A 19897-nucleotide genomic window follows, 5' to 3' on the forward strand; every position below is an offset into this window, starting at 1 on the left:
TGGTTCTGGAGGAGGTGGGACCAGTACAAACTGGATGGTCTGCACCTGGGCAGGACCGGAACCAATGTCCTAGGGGGAGTGTTTGCTAGTGCTGTTGGGGAGGCGTTAAACTAATATGGCAGGGGGATGGGAACCAATGCAAGGAAACAGAGGGAAACAAAATGGAGACAGAAGCAAAAGACAGAAAGGAGATGAGTAAAAGTGGAGGGCAGTGAAACACAAGGCCAAAAACAAAAAGGGCCAATGTACAGCAAAATTCTAAAGGGTCAAAGTGCAATAAAAAGGCAAGCCTGAAAGCTCCGTGCCTCAATGCGAGGAGTATTCAGAACCCAGGAGAGGGCTCTGAGCTAGTTAGAGTGGGTGAGAGCGCAGATGAACAGGACCCCAAGAAAGAATGCAAAAGGCAGGAGGCAGCAGAGCAGAGTAGCACTGGGGTAAGTGTAAACCACAAGGTGATAGGAAGGGACAATATGTATGCATATAAAGGGGCTGCAGGAGGGGTCAAATCTAAAAATCATGGTTTAAAAACTAGTATTAAAACACTCTACCTAAACGCACGCAGCATTCGAAATAAAGTAAATGAGTTGACGGCACAAATCATTACAAATGGGTATGATTTGGTGGCCATTACAGAAACATGGTTGCAGGGTGGCCAAGACTGGGAATTAAACATACAGGGGTATCTGACAATTCGGAAGGATAGACAAGAAGGGAAAGGAGATGGGGTAGCTCTGTTAATAAACGATGATATCAGGGCAGTTGTGAGAGATGATATTGGCTCTAATGAATAAAATGTTGAATCATTGTGGGTGGAAATTAGAGATATTAAGGGGAAAAAGTCACTGGTGGGCGTAGTTTATAGGCCCCCAAATAATAACTTCATGGTGGGGCGGACAATAATCAAGGGAATAATAGAGGCATGTGAAAAAGGAATGGCAGTAATCATGGGGGATTTTAACCTACATATCGATTGGTCAAATCAAATTGCACGGGGTAGCCTGGAGGAGGAATTCATAGAATGCATACGGGATTGTTTCTTAGAACAGTATGTTACAGAACCTACAAGGGAGCAAGCTATCTTAGATCTGGTCCTGTGTAATGAGCCAGGAATAATAAATGATCTCCTAGTAAAAGATCCTCTCGGAATGAGTGATCACAGTATAGTTGAATTTGTAATACAGATTGAGGGTGAGGAAGTAGTATCTCAAACGAGCGTACTATGCTTAAACAAAGGGGACTACAATGGGATGAGGGCAGAGTTAGCTAAAGTAGACTGGGAACACAGACTAAACGGTGGCACAATTGAGGAACAGTGGGGGACTTTTAAGGAGCTCTTTCATAGTGCTCAACAAAAATATATTACAGTGAAAAAGAAGGGCGGTAAGAGAAGGGATAACCAGCCGTGGATAACCAAGGAAATAAAGGAGAGTATCAAATTAAAAACCAATGCGTGTAAGGTGGCCAAGGTTAGTGGGAAACTAGAAGATTGGGAAAATTTTAAACGACAGCAAAGAATGACTAAAGAAAGCAATAAAGAAAGGAAAGATAGATTATGAAAGTAAACTTGCGCAAAACATAAAAACAGATAGTAAAAGCTTTTACCGATATATAAAACGGAAGAGAGTGACTAAAGTAAATGTTGGTCCCTTAGAAGATGAGAATGGGATTTAATAATGGGAAATGTGGAAATGGCTGAGACCTTAAACAATTATTTTGCTTCGGTCTTCACAGTGGAAGACACAAAAACCATGCCAAAAATTGCTGGTCACGGGAATGTGGGAAGGGAGGACCTTGAGACAATCACTATCACTAGGGAGGTAGTGCTGGACAGGCTAATGGGACTCAAGGTAGACAAGTCCCCTGGTCCTGATGAAATGCATTCCAGGGTATTAAAAGAGATGGCGGAAGTTATAGCAGATGCATTCGTTATTATCTACCAAAATTCTCTGGTCTCTGGGGAGGTACCAGCGGAATGGAAAGCAGCTAATGTTTAAAAAAGCGGGCAGACAAAAGGCAGGTAACTATAGGCCGGTTAGTTTAATATCTGTAGTGGGGAAAATGCTCGAAGCTATCATTAAGGAAGAAATAGCGAGACATCTCGATAGGAATAGTGCAATCAAGTAGATGCAACATGGATTCATGAAGGGGAAATCATGTTTAACTAATTTACTGGAATTCTTTGAGGATATATCGAGCATTGTGGTTAGAGGTGTACCGATGGATGTGGTGTATTTAGATTTCCAAAAGGCATTCAATAAGGTGCCACACAAAAGGTTACTGCAGAAGATAGAGGTACGCGGAGTCAGAGGAAATGTATTAGCATGGATAGAGAATTGGCTGGCTCACAGAAAGCAGAGAGTCGGGATAAATGGGTCCTTTTCGGGTTAGAAATCGGTGGTTAGTAGTATGCCACAGGGATCGGTGCTGGGACCACAACTGTTTACAATATACATATATGACCTGGAAGAGGGGACAGAGTGTAGTGTAACAAAATTTGCAGATGACACAAAGATTAGTGGGAAAGCGGGTTGTGTAGAGGATACAGAGAGACTGAAAAGAGATTTAGATAGGTTAAGCGAATGGGCTAAGGTTTGGCAGATGGAATACAATGTCGGAAAATGTGAGGTCATCCACCTTGGAAAAAAAAACAGTAAAAGGGAATATTATTTGAATGGGGAGAAATTACAACATACTGCGGTGCATGAATCCCAAAAATTTAGTTTGCAGGTGCAGCAGGTAATCAGGAAGGCAAATGGAATGTTGACCTTCATTGCGAGAGGGAAGGAGTACAAAAGCTGGGAGGTCCTGCTGCAACTGTACAGGATATTGGTGAGGCCACACCTGGAGTACTGCGTGCAATTTTGGTCATCTTACTTAAGGAAGGATATACTAGCCTTGGAGAGGGTACAGAGACGATTCACTCGGCTGATTCTGGAGATGAGGGGGTTACCATATGAGGATAGATTGAGTAGACTGGGTCTTTACCCGTTGGAGTTCAGAAGGATGAGGGGTGATCTTATAGAAACATTTAAAATAATGAAAGGGATAGACAAGATAGAGGCAGAGAGGTTGTTTCCACTGGTCGGGGAGACTAGAACTAGGGGGCACAGCCTCAAAATACGGGGGAACCAATTTAAAACCGAATTGAGAAGGAATTTCTTCTCCCAGAGGGTTGTGAATCTGTGGAATTCTCTGCGCAAGGAAGCAGTCGAGGCTAGCTCATTGAATGTTTTCAAGTCACAGATAGATAGATTTTTAACCAATAAGGAAATTAAGAATTATGGGGAGCAGGCGGTAAGTGGAGCTGAGTCCATGGCCAGATCAGCCATGATCTTGTTGAATGGTGGAGCAGGCTCGAGGGGCTAGATGGCCTACTCCTGTTCCTAATTCTTATGTTCTTATGTTCTTATGTCTCTCCCTTTCATCCCTTGCTATTACACCATTTTTCTGCCTGCATTAAACAGCATTAAACCTTGCTCTGCCCACTTATTCTGCAACTTCTGCGCATCCTTCCCTGAATCTACGGGCCTCCTATACCACCTTGCACCGAGTTTCTGAATCCAGGCCTTTAGAATCATTGGTATTCCCATCATTGATCCCTGAGGTATTCCCATCATTTATCCCTGGGGTATTCCCATCATTTATCCTGGGGTATTCCCATCATTGATCCTGGGGTATTCCCATCAGTTCTGCCAACCGTCCCTAACATTACCGATTTAATGTGTACGTCGGTTTTTACTCTGCAGCCACTTCCATGCCCAGTGCCGGGGTTTAACGCCATTTGCCGCAGTCTTTGGATTGACAAATAGCCTTTCATCTGTGCTTTGCAAAATGCTGTTTGCAAGTCTAGGTCCCGAAATTCAGTTTCACTGGAGAGCTAGTGCTCCCCCCACCTTTTTGGGGCCATTCGCGGCGAAATTTTTCGTGGCTGGGCCACCCTGTATTCAGCTCCAAAAATGTTCCAGTGCTAATGAACCCTTCCAAACTGGATTTTTTAGCAGTATGGCTGTCTTAATTTGAGCGTTATCACCACTGAGAAGTTCAGTATGCAGGTTAGGGTTTCTATTGAGCCAGCTGCTTTGCATCAAGGCCCTGAGGAGGTAAGGAGTTTGGAAGGATGGCTGGTGTAAGAGGTGCAAGGAGAGCCAACAGGTTCACTGATTTGGAGCTGGAGACACTGATGGACGGTGCGGAGGACAGAAGAAGATGACTGTTTCCTGATGTGGGGAGACCTGGCAGGCCGCCAGTACATAAATGTATGGAGGGAGATTGCAGGGGAGGTGTCAGGTACCTCCATATATGTGAGGACGCAACCTCCCAGGAGGGTGCTGGCCAGTCTGCACCTGGCCCTTCCAGGGTGGCGATGGGTCGACGCCTCCCAGCTCTGGGGCGACGGGGATCCTTCTCCTCCTCCTGCACCTCCTCCTCCTCCTTCTCAGGTGGTACTGCTGGCTCGACCTCCAGTGGCTGTCCCCTCATGATGGCCAGGTTGTGCAGCATGCAGCAGACCATGACGTTTATGGAGACCCATTGAGGAGAGTATTGCAAGGTGCCACCAGAGCGATCCAGGCACTGGAACCTCTGCTTAAGGATGCCTATGCACTGCTCGATGATGCACCCGGTGGTACAATGAGCAGCATTGTCTGCATGCTCTGGCGCTGTCCTGGGGTTCCGCAGAGGCGTGGGCAACCAGGTGGACAAGGGATATCCCTCGTCCCCAAGCAGCCAACCGCAATCCTGATTCAGGTCGGTGAAGACAGCGGGCACATTGATCTGGTGCAGAATGAACGAATCATGGCTGCTGCCTCCCTTGCCCATTGCCTGTCTGCACGGTGCTGATGGCTTGCCGCCATCCTTCTGAGCAGGTGTACCAGGTGTTGCCCTCCCAACACTCCTCCCATCCTCAGGGTGAACCCTGACAAGTAGGTCTCTGCAGCCCACAGGACTCCACTAAAGAGTCAGACCTGAAAGTTGTACAAAAGTACACGAGTATGTGCAAACCTCTGAGCAGCACTCAGCAGGTTTAATGGAGCCAAAACAATTAAGAAAACTATATCAAAAGCTAAATAATGCGGATGATGGAATCTGATATAAAACCACTAATAATTAATAAAACTATATGAAAAGCTAAATAATGCGGATGATGGAATCTGACATAAAAACACTAATAATTAATAAAACTATATGAAAAGCTAAATACTATGGCTTGATGGAATCTGAAATAAAAATGCTAAAATTAATAAAACTATTTCCCTCCCAAAGGGCCCCGATCACAGCAAAACTCCAGCGCTGTCACATTCGAGCATCGACTCGAATACCTCACGGGGGGCACTGCCTGCAGAAGTCCTATCTTTTTGAGGGTGAATTTCCCTGTCCTGGCTGTTTTTCAGCGGCCCGCACGCTGCTGAGCTCACCGTAGAAAATCTTCCTTTACTGCGGCTTCACCCCACTGTTTTTGGCGGAGGAGCGCACCGCTCAAACTCCCCCCCCCCCCCCCTACCCCCCGCCCCGTACCACCTCCCACGAGTTGAATACGGCTCGGGGAGCGAAAATCACCAAACTGATTTTTTTTTTGATCAGCCGCCCAAACCCCGCGGTCACGATCTCTTCGGGGACGGTGAATTTCGCCCCCATAGGCTCGATTGCATCGTATGCTGAAACACTGACCACCTAAGCTGTCACTTCCTCAGATGGGGTTGGCCGTGCTGAATTTACTCTTGTGAATCTACTGTTTCCTAGGTTACCACAGATCATGGACTCAGCTCCACTTCTCTGCCTGTTCCCCATAACCCTTTACTCTCTTATCACTCAAAAATCCATCTAATCTCCGCCTTAAATATATTCAATGAGCCAGCCTCCACAGCTCTCTGGGGCAGAGAAGTCCATAGATTTTCAAACCTCAGAGAAGAAATTTCTCCTCATCTCAGTTTTAAATGGGCGGCCACTTATTCTAAGACGATGGGTTAGAACCTCCACTTTTTTTGCATGCTTAACGTCCATTTAACACCCATTTTACCGCTGAAATGAAGTATAACGGCCATATATCGCCCATTTTGACACAAAATGGAAACTGGCGGCATTTTTCGGAAACTTATTGCTGAGCGGTACTTACCCCGTGTGCGTAACGCCGGGAAAAAATATTACTGCCCGCCCACTTTTTTTTGTCGTAAAGAGCGTATTTACCCAATCTAGCGGCCATGGAGATCGCCCATCGTCAATTTCACCACCTCGCACACACTTCGCCCACAATATCGCTCGCCCAAAAAACTGCCCATAAAAAGCAGAATTAACCAGAACAAATCACAGCATTATGGACGCCTTGTTCCAGATCAAATGTTGTGTTCTTTAAAAGGCTGCTGTGCTTCAATCTCGGCAGAGTTCGGATGTACTCTGCAGGTCATTGGAGTTGATGTGAACATCTCTAAAAACATCTTGACCACACTGTGACTGATTGCAATTGAAGAGGTGTGTTCGTCAGGACATTCCTTGTTTGTGTGCAATCGGTGGGAAATAGAGAGCTGCTGCAATGGGGCCTGTCCTTTCTCACCCTCTCTTGGTGACCAAATAAATGCAGCAGACTCGACATCGCCAAAGGAATGCTCCACTGCATTATGTGCTCAATGTAAGATGTGCCAGACTGATGAGGAGGACCAGACGTTACACCCCCCGCAAGTACAGGGAGAAGCAGTCTCACCTCGACTTGCCCGACACCACCTGCCCTCAGAGACTGCGCTTCCAAAAAGAGGTTATTACTGAGATATGCCAGCTGATAAGGGCAGATCTGCAGCGTCTGCGCCATCAGTACTGCACTGTCCGTCGAGGTCAAAGTCACTGTCGTTCTATGTCTCGGGTTCTTTTCAGGCCACAGCTGGCGACATTTGCAGACTTTCTCAGCATGCCACACATCGCTGCATTAGACAGGTCACTGAAGCCCTGTACACACACAGCAGGGACTTAGAAACATAGAAACATAGAAACATAGAAAATAGGTGCAGGAGTAGGACATTCGGCCCTTCGACCTGCACCGCCATTCAATAAGATCATGACTGATCATTCACCTCAGTACCCCTTTCCTGCTTTCTCTCCATACCCCTTGATCTCTTTAGCTGTAAGGGCCATATCTAACTCCCTCTTGAATATATCTAATGAACTGGCATCAACAACTCTCTGCGATAGAGAATTCCACAGATTAACAACTCTGAGTGAAGAAGTTTCTCTTCATCACGGTCCTAAATGGATTATCCCTTTTCCTTAGACTGTGACCCCTGATTCTGGACTTCCCCAACATCGGGAACATTCTTCCTGCACCTAATCTGTCCAGTCCCGTCACAATTTTATATGTTTCAATAAGATCCCCTCTCATTCTTCTAAACTCCAGGGAATACAGGCCAAGTCGATCCAGTCTCTCCTCATATGTCAGTCCTGCCATCCCTGGAATCAGTCTGGTGAACCTTCGCTGCACTCCCTCAATAGCAAGAATGTCCTTCCTCAGATTAGGAGACCAAAACTGTACACAATATTCAAGGTGAGGCCTCACCAAGGCCTTGTACAGCTGCAGCAAGACCTCCCTGCTCCTATACTCAAAGCCCCTAGCTATGAAATCTTCTAGAATTTTTTGAGGATATAACTAGTAGAGTGGACAAGGGAGAACCAATGGATGTGGTGTATTTGGACTTTCAAAAGGCTTTTGACAAGGACCCACACAAGAGATTAGTGTGCAAAATTAAAGCACATGGTATTGGGGGTAATGCATTGACGTGGATAGAGAACTGGTTGGCAGACAGGAGCAGAGAGTCGAGATAAACGGGTTCTTTTCAGAATGGCAGGCAGTGATTAGTGGGGTGTCGCAGAGCTCAGTGCTGGGACCCCAGCTATTTACAATATACATCAATGATTTAGTTGAAGGAATTGAGAGTAATATCTCCAAGTTTGCAGATGACATTAAGCTTCTTCACCGTCTGCTGTACCTGCATGCCAACTTTCAATGACTGATGAACCATGACACCCAGGTCTCGTTGCACCTCCCCTTTCCTAATCTGCCGCCGTTCAGATAATATTCTGCCTGTGTTTTTGCCACCAAAGTGGATAACCTCACATTTATCCACATTATACTGCATCTGCCATGCATTTGCCCACTCACCTAACCTGTCCAAGTCACCCTGCAGTCTCTTAGCGTCCTCCTCACAGCTCACACCGCCACCCAGCTTAGTGTCATCTGCAAACTTGGAGATATTACTCTCAATTCCTTCATCTAAATCATTGATGTATATTGTAAATAGCTGGGGTCCCAGCACTGAGCCCTGCAATACCACACTAATCACTGCCTGCCATTCTGAAAAGAACCCGTTTATCCCGACTCTCTGCTCCTGTTTGCCAACCAATTCTCTATCCACGTCAATACATTACCCCCAATACCATGTGCTTTAATTTTGCACACTAATCTCTTGTGTGGGTCCTTGTCAAAAGCCTTTTGAAAATACATCACATACACTGGTTCTCCTTTGTCCACTCTACTAGTTATATCCTCAAAAATTTCCAGAAGATTTGTCAAGCATGATTTCCCTTTCACAAATCCATGCTGACTTGGACCGATCCTGTCACTGCTTTCCAAATGTGCTGCTATTTCATCTTTAATAATTGATTCCAACATTTTCCCCACTACTAATGTCAGGCTAACCAGTCTATAATTCCCCGTTTTCTCTCTCACTCCTTTTTTAAAAAGTGCTGTTACATCAGCTTCCCTATGACCAGGGAGGCACAGAGTGCGAGGGCTCTAGGATTCTCCAGAATTGCAAACTTCCCCAAGGTGAAGGGAGCAATAGACTGTGCGCACATCGCGATACGGGTACTTTTTCAGGATGCTGAGGTTTTCAGGAACCGCAAGGGATTCCACTCCCTGAATGTACAACTCGTTATCGACCACCAGCAAATTATACTGGCAGTGAATGCTCAATTTCCGGGCAGCATCCATGTTGCTCACAACCTGCATGAGAGCACCGTATCTGACTTGTTTAACAATGAGCCACAAGGTCAATGCTGGATGCTTGGTGACAAAGGATATGGCCTCGCCACCTGGCTGATGACCCAGCTGCATGACACCCACACCGAGGCCGAGAGGCGATACAACGAGAGCCACAGAGCAACTTGCAATATCGTGGAGAAAACCATTGGCGTGCTGAAGCAGCACTTTAGATGCCTGGACCACTCAGGAGGCAAGCTCCAATACCACCCTGAGCAGGTAGCTCAATTCATGGTGGTGTGCTCCATGCTACACAACTTGGCTATCAGGAGGGGGACAAGAATTGCCTGATGAGTCTGACAGTCTACCTCACCAGAGAGAGGAAGAGAAGGATGAGGAGGCAAACACTGACATTGGCCCAGACAATCTGGCTGACGCTGAAGCCATGCCCCCGCCCCCCTGTAGACCGCATGAAAGGGCCCATGGTGGCATGATAGTTGCAAGAGCCTTCCGTCAGGAGCTCATCAATGATCGCTTTGCCTGAAAGAACGTTGGTGTTATTTGGGTGTGCAGGTCATGCATCAATGGTGGGCATCACCTTGGTGACAGTTAAAGTTTAAGTTGATTGAAGTTAAGTGTGAATATACCCTTTGATGTTAAGGAATCACCAGCGTGTAATGGTGCAGCTATCTGAGCCAATACACTACAAGGTTTTGTTAAATAAAAAACATTTAAACCGAACATTAGTAACATTAGTCTGAAATCATCAGTATTTCTGTACAAACTAACCCTTACCCCGCCCCCCCCACCCCAGCCCACTTCCCCTCCCCACCTCTACCCCTTGCCCTCCTGACTCCAAGCCGCTTGACCGAGGAGGTCCTCAGGCGATGCTTCATTGGCGGTGGGGGAGGGGTGATGGCCGAAGCGCTGCTTGGATGGATACGGGAGAGGACGGTCCAGAGGTGGGAATGTGCTCCGAGCCAGAAGCAAGATGTTGCTGCTGGCTCTCATGTGTGGTTGACAATGGGCGTGCATCACCTTGGGCTGCAGTGCCGCGCTCCGGGACCACTGCGAGCCCTCTGCCACCAGTATTCCTGGCTACCAGTTCCAGGGCCTCCTCCATCCCTTCCATGTTATATATTATTTGTTGGACAAAAACTCAGTGCTAACTATGTTCTTGGTGCTTAGTGGGCTTTTTGCTGCTGGTGAATCTCCATCGTTCCTCCCACAACGGCACAATAAGCACACACCACAGCCACACACGCTTTCAGTGCCTCTGAGCTCCCTCTCTCTCTGTCTCCTCTTCTGTGCATGTCATGATGACCCTTGACCTCCTGAATCACAGGAATCAAGCGTTGCCATGCCGTTGCTAAAGACGCCCACACTTTATGGCAGAAGGTCAAAAAAATTTCACGCTACTGCCCATTTGATATCGCTCGCGGTAACACCCATTTTCAAAAATGTAAACTAGATGTTTTGAGAATGAGCGAGAAGCCGGCGATCTGAAATCCCTTTTTTAACGCCCACGGCGGAAATAACGCCCATTTTTGGGCAATAAGTACAAAAGTGGAGGTTCTAGCCCAATGTCCCCTGAGTGGAAATATACTCTCTGCATCCACCTTGTCGAGCCCCCTCATTATCTTATGTTTCAATAAGATCATCTCTCATTCTTCTGAATTCCAATGTGTATAGGCCCAACCTACTCAACCTATCTTCATAAGTCAACCCCTTCACCTCCGGAATCAACGTAGTGAACCTTCTATGAACAGCCTCCAATGCAGGTATATCCTTCTTTAAATACGGAGACCAAAACTGTACACAGTACTCCAGGTGTGGCCTCATCAATACCCTGTACATTTGTAGCAGGACTTCTCTGCTTTTATACTCTATCCCCCTTGTAATAAAGGCCAACATTCCATTTGCCTTCCTGATTACTTGCTGTACCTGCATACTAACTTTTTGTGTTTCATGCACAAGGACCCCCAGGTCTCTCTGTACGCAGCACTTTAATCTTTTATCCATTTAAATTATAATTTGCTTTTCTATTATTTCTGCCAAAGTGGATAACCTCACATTTTCCCATATTATACTCCATTTTTGTCCACTCACTTAGCCTGTCTATATCCCTTTGCAGATTTTTTGTGTCCTCCTCACAATTTATTTTCCCACCCATCTTTGTATCATCAGAAAACTTGGCTACATTACACTCGGTCCCTTCATCCAAGTCATTAATATAGATTATAAATAGTTGAGGACCCAGCACCGATCCCTGCAGCACCCCACTAGTCACTGTTTGCCAACCGGAAAATGACCCATTTATCCTGACTCTCTGTTTTCTGTTAGTTAACCAATCCTCGATCCATGCTAATATTTTACCCCTAACCCCGTGAACTTTTATCTTGTTCAGTAACCTCTTACGTGGCACCTTATCAAATGCCTTCTGGAAATCCAAATACACCACATCCACTGGTTCCCTCTTATCCACCCTGCTCGTTACATCCTCAAAGAACTCCAGCAAATTTGTCAAACATGATTTCCCTTTCATAAAACCATGCTGACTCTGCTTGATTGAATCATGCTTTTCCAAATGTCTCACTATTGCTTCCTTAATAATGGATCCAGCATTTTCCAAACGACAAGCTAACTGGTCTATAGTTTCCTGCTTTTTGTCTGCCTCCTTTTTTAAATGAGGGTGTTACATTTGCGGTTTTCCAATCTGCTGGGACCGCCCCAGAATCCAGGGAATTTTGGTAGATTACAACCAATGCATCCACTATTTCTGCAGCTACTTCTCTTGAGACCCTAGGATGCAAGCCATCAGGTCCAGGGGATTTATCTGCCTTTAATCCCATGATTTTACTGAGTACTACTTCATTAGTGATAGTGATTGTATTAAGTTCCTCCCTCCCTATAGCCCCTTGATTATTATTGAGGTGTTTTTAGTGTCTTCTACCGTGAAGACCGATACAAAATATTTGTTCAACGTCTCTGCCATTTCCCTGTTCTCCATTGTTAATTCCCCAGTCTCATCCTCCAGCAGACAAACATTTACTTTAGCCACTTCTCATTTTACACAGATCAGTAAATCCATTACTTTATTGGGTCTGTGGCTGCTTAAGTCTCTTTTGTTGCGAGGTTCAATTTGGGGAGCAAACCGACTGTTCCAAGTCAACAGGAACCTCCTCAGAGTCCAGTGACACCTTCATAATGGTACATAAGAACATAAGAAATAGGAGGAGGAGTCGGTTATTCGGCCCCTCGAGCCTGCTCCGCCATTCAAAGAGATCATGGCTGATCTTCTACCTCGACTCCACTTTCCTGCACTGTCCCCATATCCCTTGATTCCCTTAGTATCCAAAAATCTATCGATCTCTGTCTTGAATATACTCAACGACTGAGTCTCCACAGCCCTCTGGGGTAGAGAATTCCAAAGATTCACCACCCTCTGAGTGAAGAAATTTCTCCCCATCTCAGTCCTAAATGGCCGACCCCTTATTCTGAGACTGTGACCCCTGGTTCTAGACTCCCCAGCCCGGGGGAAACATCCTTCCTGCATCTACCCTGTCAAGCCCTGTAAGAATTTTATATGTTTTAATGAGATCACCTCTCATTTGTCTAAACCTTAGAGAATATAGGCCTAGTCTACTCAATCTCTCCTCGTAGGACAATCCCCCCATCCCAGGAATCAGTCTGATGAACCTTCGTTGCACTCCCTCTATGGCAAGTATATCCTTCCTTGGGTAAGGAGACCAAAACTGTACACAATACTCCAGGTGTGGTCTCACCAGGGCCCTATATAATTACAGTAAGACATCTTTACTCTTATACTCAAAGCCTCGGAATAAAGGCCAACATACCATTTGCTTTCTTAATTGCTTGCTGTACCTGCATGTTAACTTTCAGTGATTCGTTTACAAGTAGATAACTTCACATTTCTCCATGGTATATTCCATTTGCCTGATTCTTGCCCACTCACTTAGCCTGACTATATCCCCTTGAAGCCACTTTGCATCCTCCTCACTACTTAAATTTCCACCCAGCTTTGTATCATCAGCAAACTTGGATATATTACACTTGGTCCCCTCATCCAAATCATTGATACAGATTGTGAATAGCTGGGGCCCAAGCACCAATCCTTGTGGTATCCCACTCGTTACAGCCTGCCAACCTGAAAATGACCCGCTTATTCCTACTCTCTGTTTGCTGTCCGTTAACCAATCCTCAATCCATGCTAGTATATTACCCCCAATCCCATGAGCCCTAATTTTGATTAATAACCTCTTGTGTGGCACCTTATCGAATGCCTTCTTAAAATCCAAATACACCACATCCATTGGTTCCCCTTTTATCTATTCATAATGCTTCTGGGCCCATCAGTCCCACTCCAAACCACAGTCCATGTGTGATCCTTGTATCAACCACTTCCAGCTCCTGACCACTGTCCAGTGACCCCTGGGTTACAGAAATGGGAAAGCAGCCAGGGTTCCAACTTCTGACCACTATCCAGTGACCCCTGGGTTAGAGAGGGGGGAAGTCGGCCATTGTCTAATGGTCCCTGGCTTAGAAAGACAGGAAGTTCACCAGAGTTCCAAATCAAGATCACAATCAAGTGCCCCAGGGTAGAGAGAGGGGAAATCTGCCAGGGTTCCTACTTCTGATCACTGCCCAGTGATCCATGGGATAGAGAGAGGGTAAATTGTTGTGTATCTGTAAAGCATGCACTCCCATGCTCCGCCACCAGGGGGCTCATCCCCTGAAGTCCCAAGGGATCCCAGTATCCCTTGGGAGCACTCTATATAAGCCTGTTCCTCACTCTGGAGTGTCTTATTAAAGACTGAGGTCACTGTTACTTTAACCTCCCTGTGTGCAGACTCATCTGTGTTAGGAACACAATAACTGGCGACGAGAATACGAATCCAACGCAAAGATGTAGCAAACTGTGGGCATCCTGGAGAAGTTCTCATAGGGTGAGGACTCGAACAGCTAGACCAGTACTCTGTAGCCAACCAGCTGGACGGAGAAGGAAGCGCTGCAAAAAGGAGAGCGGTCCTCCTCACAGTCTGCAGGGCACCGACCTACAGCCTCATGAAGAATCTTCTGGCTCCGGAGAAACCCACAGATAAGTCATAGGAGGAGCTGTGTACATTGGTTCGGGAGCATCTTAACCCGAGGGAGAGCGTGCTGATGGCGAGGTAACGGTTCTGCACGTGCCAGCGATCTAAAGGTCAGGAAGTGGCGACCTGCAGGACAATGTGAGTTTGATGGCTACCTGGAGCAAATACTCAGAGACTTTTTTGTACTGGGCATTGGCCACAAGACCACCCTTCAAAAACTTTTGACTGTCGAGACACCGACCCTCAGTAAGGCCATTGCAATAGCACAGGTGTTTATGTTCACCAGTGATAACACCAAACAAATCTCTCAGCACACAAGTGCTTACAATGTTCATAAATTAACGGCAACTGTGTTTACGAGCAGAAATGTACAGGGCAGAACCCACGAGTCTGCAAATGCCAGCAGGCCTCAGGTGACCCAGATGACTCAGAGTCCCCAACAAAGGATGAATGCAAGGCAATTCACACCTTTTTGGCATTGTGGAGGCTTCCATTCAGCCTATTCATGCCGCTTCAAAGGGTATGTTTGCAAGAGCTGTGGAACAATGGGGCACCTCTAACGAGCTTCAAACGAGCTGCAAGCTCTGCAAAACCTGCTAACCACCACGTGGCAGAGGAAGATCGGTTCATGGTGGATCAAATCAATTTTGAGCCTCCGAGAGAGGAGGCAGATGCTGAAGTACACGGGGTGCACACATTTTCGACGAAATGTCCACCTATAATGCTAAACGTAAAATTGAATGGCTTACCCGTAGCCATGGAACTGGACACTGGCACTAGCCAATCCATCATGAGTAAAAAGATGTTTGAGAGACTGTGGTGCAACAAGGCATTCAGACCAGCCCTGAGCCCCATCCACACGAAACTGAGAACGTACACCAAAGAGCTTATCACTGTCCTGGGCAGCGCCATGGTCAAGGTCACCTACGAGGGCACGGTGCACGAACTGCCACTCTGGATTGTCCCGGGCGATGGCCTCACACTGCTTGGAAGGAGCTGGCTGGGCAAAATCTGCTGGAACTGGGATGACATCTGAGCGCTATCACATGTCAAAGACGTTGACCAAGCTCGACCTGACTTCGGCCTACATGACGCAGGAGCTGGAGGAGTCGTCGAAGGGCCTCACCTGCATCAACACGCCCAAGGGATTGTTCATCTACAACAGATGCCCGTTTGGAATTTGGTCGGCTGCAGCGATCTTCCAGAGAAACATGGAGAGCCTACTCAAGTCGGTACCACACATGGTGGTCTTTCAGGACAACATATTGGTCACGGGTCAGGACACCGCCGAGCACCTACAAAACCTGGAGGAGGTCCTCCAGCGACTGGATCGCGTAGGGTTGCGGCTGAAGAGGTCGAAATGCGTCTTCATGGCAACAGATGTGGGGTTTTTGGGGAGAAAGATCCCGGCGGACGCCATTCGGCCCACAGACGCCAAGACAGAGGCTATCAGGAACGCCCAGGCCACAGAACGTCATGGAGCTGCGGTCGTTCCTGGGACTCCTCAACTATTTTGGTAACTTCCTACCGGGGTTAAGCACCCTGTGAGAGCCCTTACATGTGTTATTGCGTAAAGGTGAGAACTGGGTGTGGGGAAAAAACCAAGTAATTGCTTTTGAGAAAGCCAGAAACATTTTATGCTCCAACAAGCTGCTTGTATTGTATAACTCGTATAAAAGACTTGTGCTAGCATGTGACACGTCGTCGTACGGAATCGGGTGTGTATTACAACAAGCTAACATTGCGGGGAAGTTGCAACCTGTCGCCTATGCCTCCAGGAGCTTGTCTAAGGCCGAGAGGGCCTACAGCATGATTGAGAAAGAGGCATTAGCGTGTGTGTTTGGGGTAAATAAAATGCATCAGTACCTGTTTGGCCTCAAATTTGAGCTGGAAACTGATCACAAGCCCCTCACATCTCTGTTCACTGAAAACAAGGGGATAAATACTAATGCTTCAGCCCGCATACAAAGGTGGGCACTCGCGCTATCAGCGTATAACTATACCATCCGCCACAGGCCAGGCACCGAGAACTGTGCGGATGCTCTCAGTCGGCTACCATTGCCCACCACGGGGGTGGAAATGGCGCAGCCTGCAAACTTGTTGATGGTGGCGCAGCCCGCAGACTTGGTTGAAAATAATAAATCACCTGTCACGGCCTGCCAGATTAGGACTTGGACCAGCCAAGATCCTCTGCTGTCCCTAGTAAAAAAACTGTGTTTTGCATGGGAGCTAGGCCAGCATCCCCGTTGAAATGCTGGAGCTAATCAAGCCGTTCCAGCGGCGAAAGGCCAAGCTGTCCATTCAGGCAGACTGTGTGTTGTGGGGTAACCGCGTAGTGCTACCAAAAAAGGGCAGGGAGACGTTCATCTCGGATCTCCACAGCACACAATCCAGGTATAGTAATGATGAAAGCGATAGCCAGATCCCACGTATGGTGGCCCGGTATCGACTCTGACTTCGAGTCCTGTGTACGGCAATGCAGCGTATGTGCTCAGTTGAGCAACACGCCCAGAGAGGCACCACTAAGTTTGTGGCCCTGGCCCTCCAGACCATGGTCGAGGATCCATGTTGACAATGCGGGCCCGTTTCTTGGTAAAATGTTCCCGGTGGTGGATGCTTTTTCAAAATGGATTGAATGTGAAATAATGTCGGGAAGCACCGCCACCACTGAAAGCCTGAGGGCCATGTTTGCCAACCACAGCCTGCCTGACATACTGGTCAGTGACAACGGGCCATGTTTCACCAGTCCCGAATTTAAAGAATTCATGACCCGCAATGGGATCAAACATGTCACCTCGGCCCCGTTTAAACCAGCCTCCAATGGGCAGGCAGACCGGGCAGTACAAACCATCAAACAGAGCCTTAAATGAGTCACAGAAGCCTCACTCCAAACCCGCCTGTCCCGAGTACTGCTCAGCTACCGCACGAGACCCCACTCGCTCACAGGGGTGCCCCCGGCTGAGCTACTCATGAAAAGGACACTTAAAACCAGACTCTCGCTGGTTCACCCCAACCTGCATGATCAGGTAGAGAGCAGGCGGCAGCAACAAAATGTAAACGATGGTCGCGCCACTGTGTCACGGGAAATTGATCTGAATGACCCTGTGTATGTGCTAAACTATGGACATGGTCCCAAGTGGATCGTGGGCACGGTGATAGCTAAAGAAGGGAATAGGGTGTTTGTAGTCAAACTAGACAATGGACAAATTTGCAGAAAGCACCTGGACCAAACGAGGCTGCGGTTCACAGACTGCCCTGAACAACCCACAGCAGACACCACCTTTTTCGAGCCCACAACACACACACAAAGGATCAACGACACCACGCCGGACCAGGAAATAAAATCCATCACGCCCAATAGCCCAGCAAGGCCAGGCTCACCTAGCAGCCCTGCAGGGCCAACAACACGCCAGCCCAGCAAGGGCACAGCCAACACACCAGAACAGACATTTGTACCGAGGCGGTCCACCAGGGAAAGAAAGGCTCCCGACCGCCTCACCTTGTAAATAGTTTTCACTTTGACTTTGGGGGAGGGAGTGATGTTGTGTATCTGTAAAGCATGCACTCCCATGTTTTGCCACCAGAGAGAGCGTCCCCTGAAGTCCCAAGGGATCCCAGCATCCCTTGGGAGCACTGTATATAAGCCAGCCCCTAAGGCCTGTTCCTCACTCTGGAGTGTCTTATTAAAGACTGAGGTCACTGTTACTTTAACCTCCCTGTGTGCAGCCTCATCTGTGTTGGGAACACAATTAGAAATCAGTCTGGGTACTAGCTCCTGTTCACTGTTCAGGTACCCCTGAGTTAGAGAGAGGGGAAATCAGCCAGGGTTCCTGCTCCTGATCACTGCTCAGTGACCCCTGGGTTAGAGAGAGGGGAAATCAGCCAGGGTTCCTACTCCTGACCACTGCTCAGTGACCCATTAGAGAGAGGGGAAACATAAGAAATAGAAGCAGCAGTAGGCTATTCGCCCCTTTGAGCTTGCTCCGCCATTCAATAAGATCATGGCTGATCTTCCACATCAATGCCGCCTTCCCGCACTATCACCATATCCCTCGATTCCTTAATATCCAAAAATCTATCAATGTCTGTGTGGACTATACTCAAGGACTGAGCATCCACAGCTCTCTGGAGTAGAGACCAGTGAACAGGTGTAGGAACCTGGGCTGATATCCCCTCTCCCTTCGTTGGAGGCGCTGAAATGCATGCCTGAGGTTCAGCACTTAAGCGCTGACTAGGAGCAATCTTCGTGGAGCGGTATATGCGGCCTCCACGCATCCCCTTCCACTGTAGTTGCGGAGTGCGCTGGGCGACAGACAGCGGCACGTATCAAGACGGCTCAGGGACCGAGGGAGAGGGCTCATAGGTTCTCAGAGGCTGCACTGGAGCACCTGATGGTAGAGAGGAGGAGGGAGGTCCTGTGTCCGCAGGGGGAAGGAGGCCACACAGGTAATTCATGGGGTGGCCGTGAGGGGAGCTTGCCGAGGAGGTCACAGCCAGGAGTCCTGCCCCCAGGACATGCATCCAGTGCATCAGGAAATATAATGATTTGACACGAGTAGTCAAGGTAAGATCCCATGTCACACACACACTGCTCAGTAATTGCACCACCATCACCAGCATCACAACCTCAAACACTGCATCCACCATCTAATGACGGCACATAGACATTCACACACCCCTCACTATTGCATCCTTCACAGGCACTACTCATATCTCAGACACATCTCATAACTCTTCAATCATGTGAGGCATCAATCACACACAAACACACTTGTCAATACACTCATTAACAATCACCACTATTGCTCTCCCAAGGACAAGGTAACAGGCGGCAGCAGGACCTCCAGGGGAGGGGAAGCACGACTCGGTGAGGTCACTCCCCTGGAGGAGGCAGTGCTGGCGGTGATCGGGGAGTGGCAGACCCCATGGCCACAGGCAGAGCAGGGGACCGACCGGCTAGAGATCTGTCACCACTCCAGCTTCCTCACATATCCACAACTGTTCCTGATCCCTCATCACCCAAACCTACCCTCACTCCCAAGCTCCAAATGGTCTTCACACACATCCTCTTATAGTGGCCCGGGCTGCACCCTAACCCTGCTAGCTTTATCATTGCAGGCTCCCAGGAGAAAGATCTATCTCCACCCCTCACCCCCACCCCCCCGGAGAAACTGGAAGAGGAGGAGCAGCTAACTCCCCCTACCACCACCATCCACCCCCCCCCCCAGAGGAGGAGGAGGAGAGCGAGGAAGAAGGCACTGCGTCAATCACTACCACTGTCACAGGCACAAGCTCAGAGATCGGCACCACATGTAACTTCGAGGCTCGCTTTGAGCACCGATCCTCACAGTGGCACGAACCGGGCACTCGTGGGCAGCAGCCACACCAGGTGGAAGGGACACCACACGTGCCACCTTGCCGGGGACAGGATCGCAATCTAGTTCCACTGGAGAGAAGTCAGATGAGGACCTCGCAGGGCCAAGCTTCAGAAGCAGACTGAGGGCTTTGACAAACCAAATGCTTGGTGGCTGTAGTAATACTCGCCCTCCTGTATGGCTCAGAGACATGGACCATGTACAGTAGACACCTCAAGTCGCTGGAGAAATACCACCAACGATGTCTCTGCAAGATCCTGCAAATCCCTTGAGAGGACAGACACACAAACATTAGTATCCTCGACCAGGCCAACATCCCCAGCATTGAAGCACTGACCACACTTAATCAGCTCCGCTGGGCAGGCCACATAGTTCGCATGCCAGACACGAGACTCCCAAAACAAGCGCTCTACTCGGAACTCGTTCACAACAAATGAGCCAAAGGTGGG

This window comes from Pristiophorus japonicus, chromosome 21 (genome assembly GCF_044704955.1).
Source record: "Pristiophorus japonicus isolate sPriJap1 chromosome 21, sPriJap1.hap1, whole genome shotgun sequence".
Classification (NCBI taxonomy): Eukaryota; Metazoa; Chordata; class Chondrichthyes; family Pristiophoridae; genus Pristiophorus; species Pristiophorus japonicus.